This window comes from Lepidochelys kempii, chromosome 7 (assembly GCF_965140265.1).
Source record: "Lepidochelys kempii isolate rLepKem1 chromosome 7, rLepKem1.hap2, whole genome shotgun sequence".
Lineage (NCBI taxonomy): Eukaryota > Metazoa > Chordata > Testudines > Cheloniidae > Lepidochelys > Lepidochelys kempii.
The window spans coordinates 119135351-119152407 of NC_133262.1; positions in this window are offsets into that span (position 1 = coordinate 119135351).

The window sequence follows — 17057 nt, forward strand, 5'->3', positions numbered from 1 at the left end:
TTGGCCCTCATGTTTTCTCTGCAGTCATGAGGCTGGAAATGTCTTTTTGTTTAAATTAAAATTGTGATTCTCATGTAATTACATCATTCCAACAGCAGGGGTTTTAAGAAAACACCAAATATTGAAAGTCACAAGAGTTAGCAACTCTGCTTGCTCCAGCCACGTGATATGAATTAGGGTTAAAATACCCCCATCACACTGGAGTTTAGACCATTGTCAGCCCTTCTATTCACCTTTCGGGCAAGGATAACAAACACCTTATCTATCTATCTTAGGTACTTATATGGCCCCGATCACCACAGTATTTGAAGCACCTCATAATAAATAATGTATTTATCCTCCCAACATCCCTGTGAGGAAAGAAAGTGCATTATCCTCATTTTACAGATGGGGAACCAGGGAAGAGGGGGCAATTGTACTGGAGCCCCAAGCTCAGAAGCCCCCCCCCCCCACAATGTCTGTGTAAATACAATGAAATGAGCAGGGATGGGGCCCCAGCAAGCATGATGTACTCAAATGTCTCAAGAGGAACACAAAGGTTAAGAGACTCATGCAAGATGTCACATGCAGTCTGTGGTGGAGCAGGGAATTGATGTTGGGTTTCTCAAGTCCTCAGCTAATACACAAACCGCTGGGCCATTCTTCTACTTACAGTCAGTTATGAACTAAACCACATTGTGTTTTTTGCAGTAGGTAAGTCTTGTCTTGTGGCTCAGCTAGAGATTATGGCATATGACCAGGAATTGGAGATTTGGGTTCTGTTTCCAGCTCTACCTCTGATTTCCCTGGAGTCTGTGACAATGTCAGAATGGCTGGGGTCAATGAGATTCCCATCTACTGAGCTAATGCTATGCTTTTAAAAATAGACAGCATATTCGATGATTACCATTTTGACAGTGTCCGTACAAGTACCTTCACAGCGGCGACATACCAGGCTCTTCAATCTTGCAAACAAATGCATAACAAGAACCGATGGCTAGAAATTAAAGCCAGACCAATTCAAATGAGACATGAGGCACAAAGTTCTACCAGTGAGGGTGATTAATCATTGGAACAGGAAGTGGTGGATTCTCCATCTCATGAAGTCTTCATATCAAGGCTAGGTGCCGTTTTGGTTGATATATTTTAGCCAAACTCAAGTTTGGGGTAAATGGGTGAAATACTCTGGCCTGCATTACACAGGCAGTCAGACTAGATGATCTCATGGTTCCTTTTGGCCTTAGTGCCTCTCTGAGATTCATAGATTCTTTATGTGGTAGAGAAAAAAATAAATAATTTCTAAACAGTAAATATCCTTGTGGGCTGTGAATCAAAATAACACCTTCCTTTGTTTTCACAAGGGTCCTCCTCATGCAAAACCTTAATCGCGTGAACCCTTTCACTTACTTCAATGCGAGCACTCATGTGAGGAAAACCTGTTTCTATGAATTATGAGGATTAATTATTTAGGACTCTTTCCCCTTTTCGGTGGACAAAGATTATCCCCTTTAAAATGAAAGACGAGTGTTACGTGCTGATTACAAGTCCACATGGCTGCCATGTGTGTGTACTTTGCTGCCCTTAAAAAGAGTTCTGCTTTTGCCATTGAAGGCCCATCTTTATATTCAAGGCATGGACTCAGAAAAGAAACATCATTGCCTGTGATGAAGGACTTCCAAGAACACCAATTCTGTTTTGATTGGTAGAATCTGAGCTGCAATTATTGATCCTACCAAGCCTCAGAGCTCCATCAAGTACAATATGACTAGGATAAATGGAGCCAGAAGTAAGAAATCTTAGCTCTAAAACAATGGTAAGCTCTGTACTGATCAAATGGTCATTTAGCAGAGATTTGCTTGTATCCCCTGTAATGAGTCTGTCTTTAAGGTTCCCTTTCATTGATCTAGGCTATGTCTTTCCTTATCAGAAACACAGCAAGAGGGAGGGCTCACACATATATAGCACAATTTATCTAAGGAGGTATTTTTTTTTAATACAGGGAAGCAGAACAATCTGACTGATAGCCAGATAGGGCTTCTAATCTTTCTTTTATGTGACCTTGGACAAGTCACTTCACTGCTTGACTAAGAGATGACTAATGGGGGGTGGGGATATGATAGAGGTCTATAAAATCAGGAGTGGTGTGGAGAAAGTAAATTAAGGAAGTTACTTCTTCTCATAACACAACAACTAGGGGTCACCAAATGAAATTAATAGGCAGCAGGTTTAAAACAAACAAAAGGAAGTCTTTTTTCATAACGCCAAGTCAATCTGTGGAACTCCTTGCCAGAGGATGTTGTGAAGGCCAAGACTATAACAGGGTTCAAAAAAGAACTAGATAAATTCATGGAGGATAGCTATGGCTATTAGCCAAATGGACAGGGATGGTGCCCCTAGCCTCTGTTTGCCAGAAGCTGGAAATGGGTGAAGGGATGGATCACTTGATGAATACCTGTTCTGTTCATTGCCTCTGAGGCACGAGGCATTGGCCACTGTTGGAAGACAGGATACTGGGCTAGATGGACTTTTGGTCTGACCCAGTATGGCTGTTCTTATGTTCTCTCTCTACCTCTTTCCCCTTCACGCACTGAGTCTGTGCTGTCTATTTAGGCCTGGTCTACGCTCAGAAATTAGGTCAGTATAATCACGTTGCTCAGAGGTGTGAAAAATCCACCACACCTGAATGATGCCGTGAAACCAGCCTAACCGCCAGTGTAGACAGCAGTAGGTCAATGGGAGAATTCCGCTATTGATGTAGCAACTGCTCCTCAAGGAGGTGGATGACCTACGTCGACAGGAGAAATCTTCCTGTTGGCGTAGGTAATGTCGTCACTCAAGACAAGCCCTTACAGCTCTTAGCACAAAAACTCAATCTCAGCTGAGGCTTTTTTTGGTGCTACTACAATACAAATAACAAATATTTCACCCATTTTCATACTATTGTATAGTCACTTGCACCGGTGCAACGTGAGTATAAAGCAGGTGCAAAAGCATAAGCGTTTTGATATAGTGGCATTACCGCCTGCTTTGCACTGGTGTAAATAACACAGGTTATAGAGCAGCAGTGAAACAGTGGCAGAGAAGTTGTCATTTGCCCAAACTCATACAGAAAGGGATGGTAGAACAAGAAATAGAATCCATGTGTTTTGACTAGCGGGGGAGGGGTGTAAATTCTGTGAAATTCTTCAGCTAATAGTTGATTTGATGAAAAATGCAGTTTGCAGCCTGAAGCTATTTGTGAATTTGACAAACATAGTTTTGTCCATTCACAAAACAGAGGAGGAGATGCTGGTGGTTCTTTTTGCCTTCCTACATTTAACCTTTAGCCCAGTGGTTTGGCTATTCAGCTAGGCTATGAAGACCCAGGTTCAAATCACCGTCCTTGAACAGACCCAGAAGGACTTTTTTAATTCACCGAAAATTCAGATTTAGTTCAATCCAAACTATTTCCCCCCACCACCAAGTTATAGGAACTGCCACTGAACCAAAAAATCAATTATTCATCCAGCTGTAGTCTTGACTTCCATTCTGTTACTTTCTTACCACTAGAATCGACACCCATGTGCCATCTCTAATGGCAGAGTCCTCCAGGTATAGGACATTTTGGAATCTGACCATATGTGCAATCATAACAAGTGATTTAAGGCAGTTGGGAGCCAAACTGGACATGAAAAATGGTGCCTCCAAAGTTTAGAGGCTGCATGTGGAAAGGTGGTCCTTAACCTAGGCTAAACAATTATTTTCAAGATCATTTGACCTTTTTAGGTGCCATTATCCCTCACTGTTCATGGCTTTCATCCTCCTCTGTCCTTTGCTAAACAGCAAAGTGACATCTTATGAAAGTTCCAGCAGACCATGAAATATTAACTAACAGGAAAAGACACATGCCTGTAAAAGATGATATGGGAATTCAGCAGCTCCTGGAGAAGAACTAAGCATCGTTTGTCATCTTTTAAAGGCTGCTGAAAATCTCAGGCAGCCACCTGTTATTTTTGGAATTATCAGTGTACATTAGCAGGGCCAATTTTCAGTCTTTTAAAGTCATTTCACAGCTCTGACTTGTAGTGAATATTAATGCACTGACAGTAACTCATGAACATCAATGAGCTCTGAGCGTGGCAATGAAGGGTCAAAATTTGGAGTCCCTTTGAATTGTACCTGTTTCCGGGCTGGCTTTAGAGCATCCAGTGCACCATGAGAGAAAGGATTAATGGAATGAAGGGTGGAAGATGGTTTTTCAATGGGGATTTTCTACCTGAGATGGAAGAACTTGTTCCATCTAACTTTGCACCCATTGGAACATCATGAGCCAGATTGTGTCGCATCTTACAGCTAGCATAGTAGGGGCAGCCTAGGTTGGGGAGAGCAAAGGATGGTTTCTGCCACCATTATGCCCTCCAAATTATGGGTCTTGCCGAGACCTTGTTTACTGTCCAAGTAGAATCTAGAGCAGCCCCACAGGCTCCTTTCCTCTAATCAGCCTTGCCCAATGATCTGGCCCAATGTAGGTAGGCAGAATGCAGAGGGGGAAGCCATGTGATCAACAGGACTTGTTTGGGAAGAGTGCGCATGTGCATGGGGGAGACTCGGAGTGAGATTCCTGCATCTTTGCAGCCATGCTCACAAATTGCCCCAAGTGGCTGGGACAACAATGCAGATGTACTTCCTGGAATTTGGCCACCAGCTCATGCATCATATCCCTTCTCTGCTGAAACATGCCCTGTGATCTTGATTAGCCACGCAGGGACAAGACAGCTTCTGCTTCATGCCTCATCCACATGACTGCACCCCAGCAGCCCAGTGCCCCTCAAGACATTATTTGATTCAGTACCAAAAAAAGGGAAAAGTGATATCCCGAGAACTACCACCACTATTTTCTAAAGTCCCTGGATGTACCCGGTAGAGCTTCTCAGCACTCAGCTGCCCTGGCCCTATTGGGCTTGTTTCACTATCAGAGGGGTGTCTAGTGACAGGAAAATTAAGTTTGCAGGCTTGACAAGCTGATGGACACAACACCTTGGTGCAAGCACCCCAGCAATGCAAAGTGATCCAATACATGTGGCACATGCTGTCACGACTGAACCAGGAACCCCTAGAACTAAAAGCATGAGCTGCCAATGCTCTATCACTGGACTCCTCCTCTCCAGATCAGCACAGAGGGGAACCCCCTAATGCCCACTTTCCAGTGGGTTACACACTTCCTCTGCTCAAAGGAAGCTCATCTCTAGCATCAGAGGCACACAGCAGTTTGAATTTCAACAGGGGATGGACCACGTGATGATTACCTTTTCTGTGGCAGTCATCTGATCATGGAGAAGCCTTAGGACCTTAATAAATTTTGGACAGCAGCCATATCTGGCCAGCACCCTTCACAGAGCTTCGTGACAAAAGACTTTGTCAAATCGATGAAAGCTATGTACAAGTCCTGATTTTGCTCCCAAGACTTTTCCTGGATTTGGCGGGCAATGAAGATCATGTTGGTTGTTCCGTGGGATGGTCTAAAACTGCACTGAGATTCCGGCATGGTTCTCTGTACACGTTTTTCTGTAATAGCCTTGAGACGGAACCTTTCATCATCAAAACTGAGGTTAAGCAAGGATGCTTTACTGCCCCAACCCTGTTTTCCATCTATTTATCAGTCATTTTGGTCCTTGTTAAAGATCATTTCCCCAGTGGAGTTGACATTCAATATAGAATGGATGAGTGGCTCTTTAATCTTCAACCGTGTCCGCTCAAAGTCAAAAGTCTTCAGGGTGTCCATTACTGATCTTCAGTATGCTGATGATTGTGTCATCCTCGCACACACTGAGAGTGACCTTCAGTCCAAACTGGATTTTCTTGCACAAGCTTACCGAAGCCTAGGACTTTCACTCAATATTGAGAAGACAAAAGTGCTCCAGCAATGTGCTTCCACAAGCCACCACAAATCACCATCAAGTGTCAGTCTTTGGAGATAGTTGAACACTTTTCCTACCTTGGTAGCCAACTTTCTCAAAATGCAAAAATCGACAATGAGATCCAGCAGAGGATTCAGTGTGCAAGTGCTTCCTTTGGGAAATTGCTCTGACACAGTTTCAAGGACTGTGACCTATGGCAGAACACCAAGATCCAGGTCTATAAGACAATTGTTGTTCCTACACTCCTCAATGGATGTGAAAGCTGGGTGACCTATCAACAGCACCGCAAGAGTTTGGAGAGGTATCACCAATGTTGCCTCCGGAAGATCCTTCGCATCAAGTGGCAAGATCACCGCACTAACGCCAGCATCCTCACTGAAGCCAATAACACCAGCATTGAAGCAATGATGCTCATGCACCAACTTCGCTGGGCTGCACATTGTGCATGGATGCCAGAGTTGTGCTATCACAAAACAAGTCCTCTACTCTCAGCTCACCCATGATCAGAGATCCCATGGTGGTCAGAGGAAACGCTACAAAGACAAACTGAAAGCGTATTTTAAGACAACTGATGTGGACATCGCAAGCTGGGAGGAGCAAGCCGTCAACTGCCCCGAATTGCGCCATATCCTCCATCAGGCAGTGGCCCACTTTGAGGAGAAGCGCCTTGCCCTCAAAGCTGAAAAGAGAGAGAGAAGGAAGGAAAAAGAAATAACTTTCTCCCAGCAGGCAGCTGGCCTGCCAAAAAATGTCTGTACCTACTGCAGGTGGATTTGTGGTTCCAGGATCCGACTCATGAGTCATCTCAGGACCCATATGTAAATCTGTGGTAGAGATCATCCTCGAATCGAGGGATCGCCAATCATCAATCACCTGTTCTGTTCATTCCCACTGAAGCACCTGGCACCAGCCACTGTCAGAAGACAGGATACTGAGCTAGATGGACCTTTGGTCTGACCCAGCATGGCTGTTCTTATGTTCCAGACAAGCTCCTGCTTGATGGATGTCTTTTTACCTGCCACACCAGGTATGGAACCAGAGAAGTTAGCAGCTAAAAGGACAAGGTGCTGCAGTTTGAGTTAAAGAGACAAACCTTTATAGGGGAGGTCTGTAACAACTTGTATCAGCTGTGGATTAGCACAGCAGGGGCCATGTCACACACTCCCAGTGGTAGCGTTCAACTCTTCAGGCCTCCTTCTGTCTCTGTGGCATTGGGTTCCTTTAGAATGCCTCCCCATCAAACCACCTGGCATTCTCCAAGGTATGCCCTAACTTCTTATCATTCATAATGTGGATTTATCTCCCGTCTCTTGTTTAATTTAACCTCTTGAAATAAACATAAAGTAAAACAATGATGTGCCAGGAAGAGGACATTATTAAGAGATACCATACGTAACTGACTCAGCAGGCTCTTTCCAGTGCTTAGAAAAAAGGCTTGGGGCACCAAAAACCCTCCAGGATAATTATCTCAAGATAATCCTTAGTGCTCAGATGGATTATTACAATTGACAGGAGATGTTAAAATAAATAGATTTCTGAAAACTAAGTAGCCACTTTTCCTGTGCTGCTCTCAACACCTGTGAGGCTTGTACAGGTTTCTTCACTTACACTGGTGAAAAAACGAGGGATGGTAGGTGAGAGGAGACTCAAGCCTGGCGGCTTTTAAAGATCCTGGGACCAGATCCATAAATCGTGCAAACAGGTGTAATTTCACCTATTTTTAAACACAGACTAAGGGGGGCAGATTCTGCTCTGATTTAGCCTGCTTTAAATCAGGAGTAACTCCGCTGAAAGGACTCCTGATTTACAGGGGGTGGCTCCGCTGATTTCAATGGAGCTATGCTGATTTGCACTTGTGGATGATTAAATGCCTAGACAAATCCTGCACTCATTTTCACAGTGGTAACTCTTTAAATCAGCAGGTAAATCAGGAATAAGTTCAGTGGAATTACTCCTGATTTACACCAGTGTAAATGAAAGCAGAATACAGCCCCTTTAGTCTGTTTTAAAAATAAGCAAAACAGCTGTAGTCCCCAAGCTGCATATCAAATCCCCTTCTTTCATTTTTAATCTCTCCTTTTAAAAAAAGAGTAAGAACATTGACAAGTAGTCAAATGTTCAAACACTGCTAGGGGAGAAAGGATCCTTCACTCATGGTGAGCTCACCCTGATAAGCCCTTTTTAATTAGCCTGAGTGCGAACATTGTATAAAGCACGGAGGGGTGCATGTCTCCACGCTGCACATGTGGGGAGGAAATGTAGGAAAGGCAACAGAAAGCAGGACCCCAAACACAGCTTCTTTCTACGGCAGAAGGCAGTATATGATTATGAATTGGCTACATCCACAATAAGTAAAACATAGGCTATGTTCCCCAGCACTTTATGACAATGTCTAAGCGGTAATAAACCGATACGGCAGGCATTTCCTGGCAGGCAATGACAGGGGCATTAGCAGTGATGGCCCTTCCATCAAAGCATTGCCTGACTCAGCAAAAGGAGAAAATAAAATCAGCGTATAACAAATGTACCTTCTTCTTCATTTGAGGTGCCATTCACAGCTGTTAAGTTAACAGAACAGCTCTTCCACAGGAGGGGCTGATGCAGAGAAAGCAGTTCGGGGCACCAAGCTTGTATTTTCCATTGAAGGGTTGCCTTAGTGTTTGGACTACAACAGCACTCACAGTGTGTGTGCAGTTCCCATACTAAGGGAAGGGGAGCCATAGATGTAGCTGGATAGACAGAGAGCCAGCAACTCCTCATGTCTTATCCCTACATTGGGTCACTTCACACATCTGTGGCTCAGTCTAGTTGCTTAATCTCTCTCTGATTCAGTTCCCCTATCACATACAGAGTTTAATTATACCAGTATTGCCACCCCAAAGTGTTCAAAAATAATTAATTATGCCCCCATTCAAATCATAAGATTAGCTTAAAAAACATGCAATTTAAAAAAGAATAATGTATTTGGGGTTTTCATTTTCCTTCTGATTTTTAGCCTTTAAGGTTGGCATTTTCAAGCTTTCCTCCACAACCACAAGGACTAAAAGTGTATTTTTAAATGAAAACTGAGATTCTTAGAAAAAATAACATGACTCCAGAAGCTGAAACTTCAGAAAAACTACCAAATATCATGACACTCTTGATAAAATTGTGAGAGGTGGCAACACTGCAAGACCTCTTACACCTCACAGGGGTGGTGTTGTGATAACTGGGCTGACAAATGTACCCTAATTGTCAGCTCAGAGTCCGTAAGATATCAGAACAAATGTTGATGGGAAAAGGTACACAAATAAGACAAACTGAATTAGCCTAAACAAAAAGGTTTACTACTATACCTCCAGGATTGTGTTAATCTCATGCTTGGTAAATGAGAAAATGTGGGTCCAGAAATCCAATATTGGTGTGTTGGAAATTAGGCCCAATGGGTGGACAAAATAATGAGGGGATAGGCTATTTCACCCACCCTTCCATTTGTGGCTCCTTAAAGAGACTTTTGTGGAGAAAGAATGGAAGAACAGACAGAGGCTACTGGAACAAGCTTCATCATCATGGCTGCCACCCTGACTGTCTCCTGGGACCCTGGACCTTCTTTGGTAGAATCCTGAGAGATGCCTTGACCAGCTTGGGCCGGAGAGAGGGATCCAGATGACATTGCCTGGCTCCAGCTGAATCCCGAATAGCACCTGGGATGAAATGGGATTGGACTTTTGCAGCAGCAGCAGCAGCAGCTCCAACCCATCTCAGATATGTCTTCTCTTTCCCTTGAAAGGACACTTACTGCCATCTTTGCTGCCATCTAAGACTGTCAAACAAGGGAGGGTTTCCCTTCTAAATCTCTCTCCATCTAAAGAGAACAAGGGATGTTGTTAAAATGAACACCTTATTTAATACTTTAATTGTTTTCCCTTCTTTTCTGTATCTTTAACAAAAGGTTTAAAAGAGTTTTTAATGGTGTGTTTACCAGGGTACTAAGCAGATTGAGGTTTTGATATACCAAACCCCGAACCTTGTTTAACACTGTTTAATTTTGGACATATTCTGGGTTCTGATAACACCTTTGGCCCATATTTGCCGTCTAAATTAATACAAGAGTGGGCATAGGAACTAACAGGAGAAACAGCAGGATTCTTTGCTGGTGTAAATCTGCATAGCTCCATTGACTTTACTGGAGCTCCGCTGATTAACACAGCAGCTAAGGATGTGGCCAAGTTGTGTAATGGTCATAGGCATTGATGATAGGGGATCATGCTGTTTAGAAAGCTTTATCGTTTTTTAACATTAAATCCTTTCTACAGGGGTGAGGACATCAGTTGAATTGGTCCAGTCCATTATCTATCACTGAAGGTGGGACTTAGCATCACATCTTTTGGTTACTAATTAATGGTCTTGGTAGTGTCTTTCATCTCTAAAGAAATCAGTGTGTTTAAGTTCTTCTTATTATTTTATACACAGGTTGTGCCTTCCGGGGGAGGAGGGCAAAGCATTTCACAGCATTTATTTTCTGAGCCTCACTCACAAGCCTGGGAGGATGTTACAGCACATGTTATTAGAGCTGGAATGATACTTCCCAGGAAAGAATAATCTGAGCATTCACCCACATTTTAAAATGGAGGTTCTTTGGGGTGGGCTCATGACCCTTTCATATTTATTCCGTCACATGGTTGAGCTTTGCTCATGCATAGCCATTTTTAAAATGATGTACTTGAGTATTTGTTCCAGAAAGGGTCTATTTTATAGTATTCAGACCAGAGGGATGTTTTTTTTGGAATACTGCATCCAATTCTCATGACCCATGTTCCTGACAGAGGAATTTAAATTGGGACAGGTGCAAAGAAGTGCTGCTAGGGGGCTCAGGGGAACAGAGAGCCTGTCTTCTATGAGGAGATAAAAGAATGTGGGTTGTTTAGCCTAGCAAAATGGTGATCTGATTGCTTTCTGTAAGGACATGGGGTGTGTGTGTGGGGGGGGGGTAAACTCCAGGGAGAAGAGCTAACAAAGCAAAAGGACAGTGTTGGAACAAGGACAAATGGGTGTCAACTGGCCATGAATAAACTCTGGCTGACAATTAGAAGAAAAGCTTCTAATCATTACAGGAAAGAGGTTCTCGAACAACCTCCAGTCGGAGCAGTGCGGGCAAACAATCTAACAAGTTTCAACGTGGAGCTTGGTAAATTTCTGAATGGGATTATGTGACGGGTTGCCTGGGTTAGCAGGGGACTGGATTTGATGACCTAGGAGGACCCTTTGTGATGCCTACACTGTGTCCTATCCTTATGCTTTACCATGTCCCAAATTTTATATGGGATGGGAGAAAAGCTTGACACAGCCTAGCAAAGGAATTCTCCAACCCCTTTCTAGAGCCCTGACACACAGGCTGGTAAGCAAGCCAGACAAATAGCTGATTGCACCCTTCACAGACAGGATCAGATGCTTTAACTTTGTGTCAATGACACCAGTGATTACAGACCAGTAAATGCACATGGCACATTTTATATGGGATGGGACACTGATGTCGCAGGAGCATGGGGTTCTCCAAACCTCTCACCAGAAGCCAGGCAAAAAGACATTTACATGAACAAGACAAGGATTGGACTGTACCCTTCTCAGCTAGGACAAAGCACACACATGTGGTTATTTTGTGTGTAGATGTGTCAAGAGAAAAATTTAAACCCTGTACTCAGTCTATGAATCCTACAGGAGCCTAAATTCTTTAGTTGTGATGTCTTTTGCATGGGCCTATATGGCCCTGTAGTGAGGCGGTGTGGCTCCCTGCCACCCCAGAGAGGGATGAGCCCTTCCAGATGCCAGAGTGGGCAGAGCGAGGGAACTCTGAGCCCACCCCTCAGAGGGTCAAGCGGGGCCCCAGAAGTACAAAGGCTCAACCTCCAAACTCACTGGAGAGAGAGCCGCCGGGGAGGCCAGACGCCTCCGTCCTAGCCCGCAACTGAGAAGCCCCTGTGGCCCTAGTTGCACCCAAGGACTGGCCTGACCTGCCCCACGCCAGCTACCCGGAGGAGTTGCCGGGCCTGTCCCGCGCCAGCTACCCGGAGGAACCCGTGGTGCTGGACCCCCCAGAGGACACCACCGGGACCCAGGTACTACCCGAGGGAGAGTTAGGAAGTAGCTCGGGGGCAGCCGACCCTAGTCTGGCTGTAACACGGCCAGTGCCTATGTCAGTGTGTTGCGATCTTCTGCCACTGCTAGGGCCCCGGGCTGGGATGCAGTGGAGTGGGTGGGCCTGCGTTCCCCCTGCCACCCGACTCGTGGGTGGCCATCTCCCCCTCTCCTAGGGCCTTTGGGGGCCTGGGTTTAGGGCTACATTCGCACTGCTGCTACTCACCCCTGCCTGAGGGGCCTGAGGGCTGACCCATTGTTGCCCCGCCCTGACCCAGGGCCTGGGCTTGTTTCTATTGCACTACTACTGCTCAGCCCCTGCCTGAGGGCCTGAGCGCCTGATTCACTGTTGCCCCGCCCCGCCCTGGGGCCCAGGCTTACGGTGCTTATTTCAGTTACCGCAAGGGCTGCCGAGGGAGACTCCCGCGGCCGAACTAATTCCCCAAACCTCAACTGTGTGTAGGGAGTCGGTGTGGCTCCCCGCCGCCCCGGAGAGGGTCGAGCCGCGGCTCGCCCCTTTACAGGCCCAAAAAGGAAAAGCTTTAAAACCTGCTAAAATTCCCTAATCCTTTGTATCCTTTACCTCCCACCGAATGCTTCCTCTCTCTGAGAAAGTCAAATCCACAGTTGTTCGTTCCAGCCTTCCTCCAGTTTATAAATATTAAACCAACCCAGCTCAAATTGTGGCTATGGAGGATCTGGTGCTGTAAACTGTTCACAATGGATCCACACAGCAGAAAACCTGTAACAAAATTCAGGGAATAAATTGTGATCTACACACAAAGAAGAGGCTAATTTTATTGGGCCAAATTATTTGCTGGTGCAAATGGATACACTGACACATTTACACTAGGGGAAAATGTGGCCTATTTCGTGAATTATTCACTCATCTTCGATGATTAAAATATAGTTTGATGACCTGATAAACAGAGAAGTTAAGGACTATAACTGGGACTAGAATCCAACGGTCCTTAGCTTCATGTTGCAACCAGTGGACAACACTTTTCTTCTCACACCTGCAACTGTTAGTTGGAGGAGCTGGTGCTTTTTAACAAAAATCCAAGTTGGTCCATACTTTGAAAATTCAGAAAGAATTACGGATCTGATTCTGAATTAAACTAAGGCTCCTTTACACTTTGGCAGTGTAATGAAATGAATACATGCACTTGATACCCATTACGTATGAGGGAGTAGTTGAAAAAAGAATCAAACCATGTATATCAGGCTGTTAAATGGAATATTTAACAGATATAGTAATGCCCCATGTTTTGAAACTTGACAGTGCTTGAGAAGAAAGAGTTGAAAGAAGATCATTTAATGCTTTTTTATACCTTCACAGCAACTGAGATGTCTTTTCTTCCCCCTTCTGGGTCATAACCTATTCTATTATCTTCATGCAGTTACACTTTAAGTTAATGACCTAGTTAATTAACATTGAATCGAAGCTGAAATTCTATAGAAGTACGTTTGACAACTACATGAATAACAGAGTGGTTCATCAGAATTAGTGTTATGACAGTACATACCAAGAAAAAGAACCATGATTAGGTGATTATTCTACATTGTCCCCCATTTTGCATTCAGCTCTTCTAGACAGGAGTATTTCATGAGGAATAGGTATGTCGTTGCTTCATGACTTAAGATCTCACTGCCTTAGATTCTTTGAATCCCAGAAAACAATAAGGAAATGCTACAAGATAGGACTTAGTTTTCACTCAGACATTTTATCACCACAGAATCAGATGCGAGAGGGTGGTAAAAGATGTCTGGGTACATATATCCCTCATTTCCTTGTCTAACATATTTGTGAAAAGAGCTGAGCGAACAACAGATTTTTCAGTCACCAGCAATTAAAAAAAAAATTATTTGAGTCAAACCAAAAATCAAATTTTTGAACATGGCAGTGACTTAAATAATAATTTTAGTAATAATTTCAGGTGGAAAAAAACATGATTTGCCACAAAATTGTTTAATTTTTTAATGTTTTTTTTAAAAAATAAAATGAAAGGAAATTCCCAAATGCATGATTTCAAATAAAAACTTCAAAATCTTTCACTTCCAAAATATCAAAATGAAATATGTCAATTTTCTTCAGAGTGAAACAATGTGGTGAAATCTACATGAATTCACAAAACATTTCAGTGTCGTTGGGTTTGCATTTTTCACCCCCAAAAAAGTTTGGGTCCAAAAGGGTCACCCAGCTCTGTCTGTGAATATTTTGTTATTAATTATTTGTACTATGACAGTGCCTATGGGCTCAAACATGGAGCAAGACCCCAATGTCCTTTGCACTGTACAAACTTATAGTAAGAGAGAGTTTCTGCCTGGAATAGCTCACAGTCTAAATAGACAAAGGGTGGGAGGGAAAACAAAGGCACAAAGACATCAAGTGCGTTGCCCGCAATCACTCAACAGGTAATTCTAGGAATAGAACTTATGTCTTCTGCCTCTTGAGCCAATATTTCATCCGGTGCAGTTTGCTGCCTACTTGTGAGTCCCAATTTTGCCTTGTAGGGACCACCTTGCAGAATGAAAGGAGGACTCCCTGAGTTCTCTGAGTCTGCTAGGAAAAGGAGGCACGTAAAAATGACTGTGTTTTGTGATGTGAATACTGGATACTAGACTAAGGACCTGCGTTTTCTTTGCCAGCATGGTGAAATTTTATCATTTTAGGTGGATTTTTGAGGCAAGGAGGACCGACCCAAGCTTCAAAGTGCCCTAAAGAGATCAGACTGTGGGATCTGACAGACTGAGTGAGATGCAGTTCAGCAGGTCCATAAAATATAAGGACATCCATTAGAATAACCTTCCCCTCAACACATATCAGTGCAACACCACCAGCAAGATGTCTGGAGACATCTTCATCAAAGCAAACTCATGAATTTGTAAATCCTTCTTTCTCCAGGGCAGCTTTGTGAACTTTCTACTCGCACAAAACCAAACACCCTTGCCCTGCCCCTCCTCCGGGGCCCTGCCCCCTGCTCATTCCATCCTCCCTTCCTCTGTCACTTGCTGTCCCCACCCTCACTCACTCGCTTATTTTCACCTGTCTGGCTCAGGGGGTTGGGGAAGTGTGAGAGCTCTGGCTGGGGTGCAGGCTCTGGGGTGGGGCCAGGGATGAGGGGTTTGGGGTGCAGGAGGGGGCTCCAGGCTGGGGCCGAGGGGTTCAGAGCATGGGAGGGGGCTCCAGGCTGAGGCAGGGAGTTGGGGTATGGGAGGGATACGGGCTCTGGGCTGGGGGTGCGGGTTCTGGGATGGGGCCAGAAATGACGGGTCCAGGGTGTGGGGGGGCTCCAGGCTGGGGGAGGGGGTTGGGGTGCAGGGAGTGAGGGCTCTGGCTGGGGGTTGCAGGCTCTGGTGCGGGGCTGTGGATGAGGGATGAGGGATTTGGGGTGCAGGAGGGTGCTCCGGCCTCGGACCAAAGTGTTTGGTGGGCGGGAGGCAGTCAGGGGTGATGGTCTCTGGGCAGTGCTTACCTCAAGCAGCTCCCAGAAGCAGTGGCATGTCCCCCCTTCAGCTACTACACCAAGTCATGTCCAGGTGGCGCTGCGCACTGCCCTGACTGCAGGCCCTGCCCCCGCAGCTCTTATTGGCTGCAGTTCCTGGCCAATGGGAGCTGCAGGGCTGGCACTTGGGGTGGGGGCAGCATGCGGATCCCCAGGTTGCCCCTAAGCGTAGGAGCTAGAGGGGGGACATGCCGCTGCTTCCGGGAGCCACATGGAGCCACAGCAGACAGGAAGCCTGCCTTAGCCCTGCTGTGCCACCGACCAAACTTTTAATGGCATGGTCAGCAATGCTGACTGGAATCACCAGGGTCCTTTTTTGACTGGGTGGTCTGGTCAAAAACCAGATACCTGGCAACCCTATCCCCAGAGCCGCTCACTTGCTGTCCCCCACTTCTCTAGCCTTTATTTAAAGTGTAAGGGCCAGATGGGGCAAGACTACTTATCACAGGGTATACTCACCACTGGGCACCTTCTGTTGGCCCCCTTTGAGGATTAGCTCCACTCAGGTCTGTTGCCCCCCACCCGCAATGGTTGCTCACACTGAACACCCCCCTCCCAGAACTCACCGTGACTCAGCCCTCTGGTCAGCTCACTATGTTGTCTTCCCCTTCTGGGGTATGAAATTCCCACTTGATTGATTTTCCTCATGCTTTTCCAGTCCAAGGCCATGTCCCATGCCATTTTCCCGGAAGCTGGTAGGGAACCTGGGCCCACCCACTACCCCAGGTTCCAGTCCAGGTACCCTATATCCAGCAACTATGATTTGCTTGCTCCCAGATCCTGTGGCTATTTCATTTGACTCCTTACCTTCCTGCTTTATCCCCTGTTCCCCCCCACCTCCTCCCGGCCCTTCTGGATTTTCCTGTCCAGACTCCATCCTCCTAGGGAGTAATTGCAGATGACTTAATTCATAGCCCCAAACACACCTTACTTCTCCCAGGGAGAGACTGCAGATTACTTCTCCTGCAGCCCTCTTTTCTCCTTTTTCTGGCAAAGCAGACTTGATAATAGTCTATCACTGCCACCAGCTATAATTCCTCAATACTTAGTGGTTTATATCCTCACACTCTTCCCTGTGACTTTCAGGTAATGTAACAGCACTATTTAAATAACATTCCATTTCCCTGATGTTTTTACTAGCTAATAATGCAATTTCTTTTTTAGCTTAAGTTGTTTGAATGCCTCAAAAAGCTTTTCTCTTTCTTCGTCAAAGCCCTTACATGCCCATAAAAGGTGATGAATTGTTTCTTCCACCTCACAGAGTGCACAAAGTTCATCTCTATGTCTATTTATTCAAAAAAGATATTTGGATATCCAAACAAAACTGCTTCCGTAGTCCTATCCAGGCCTTGAAGTATGTTGTAATCCTCAACTCTAGGGCCCAATTCAGAAAAATCTTCCTCTTTTTTCATTAATCCAAATTTGATGCCCTTCCTCTTTTAAATTCAACCTTTTTCTGTTCTCAGCTTGCTGGCTTTGTACAAGCTCAGCCTATCCCTGCCCAGCTGGGCTTCATCATTACTTCAAGCCCTGGATCTCCCCAAGGTGAAGCCTATTGGGG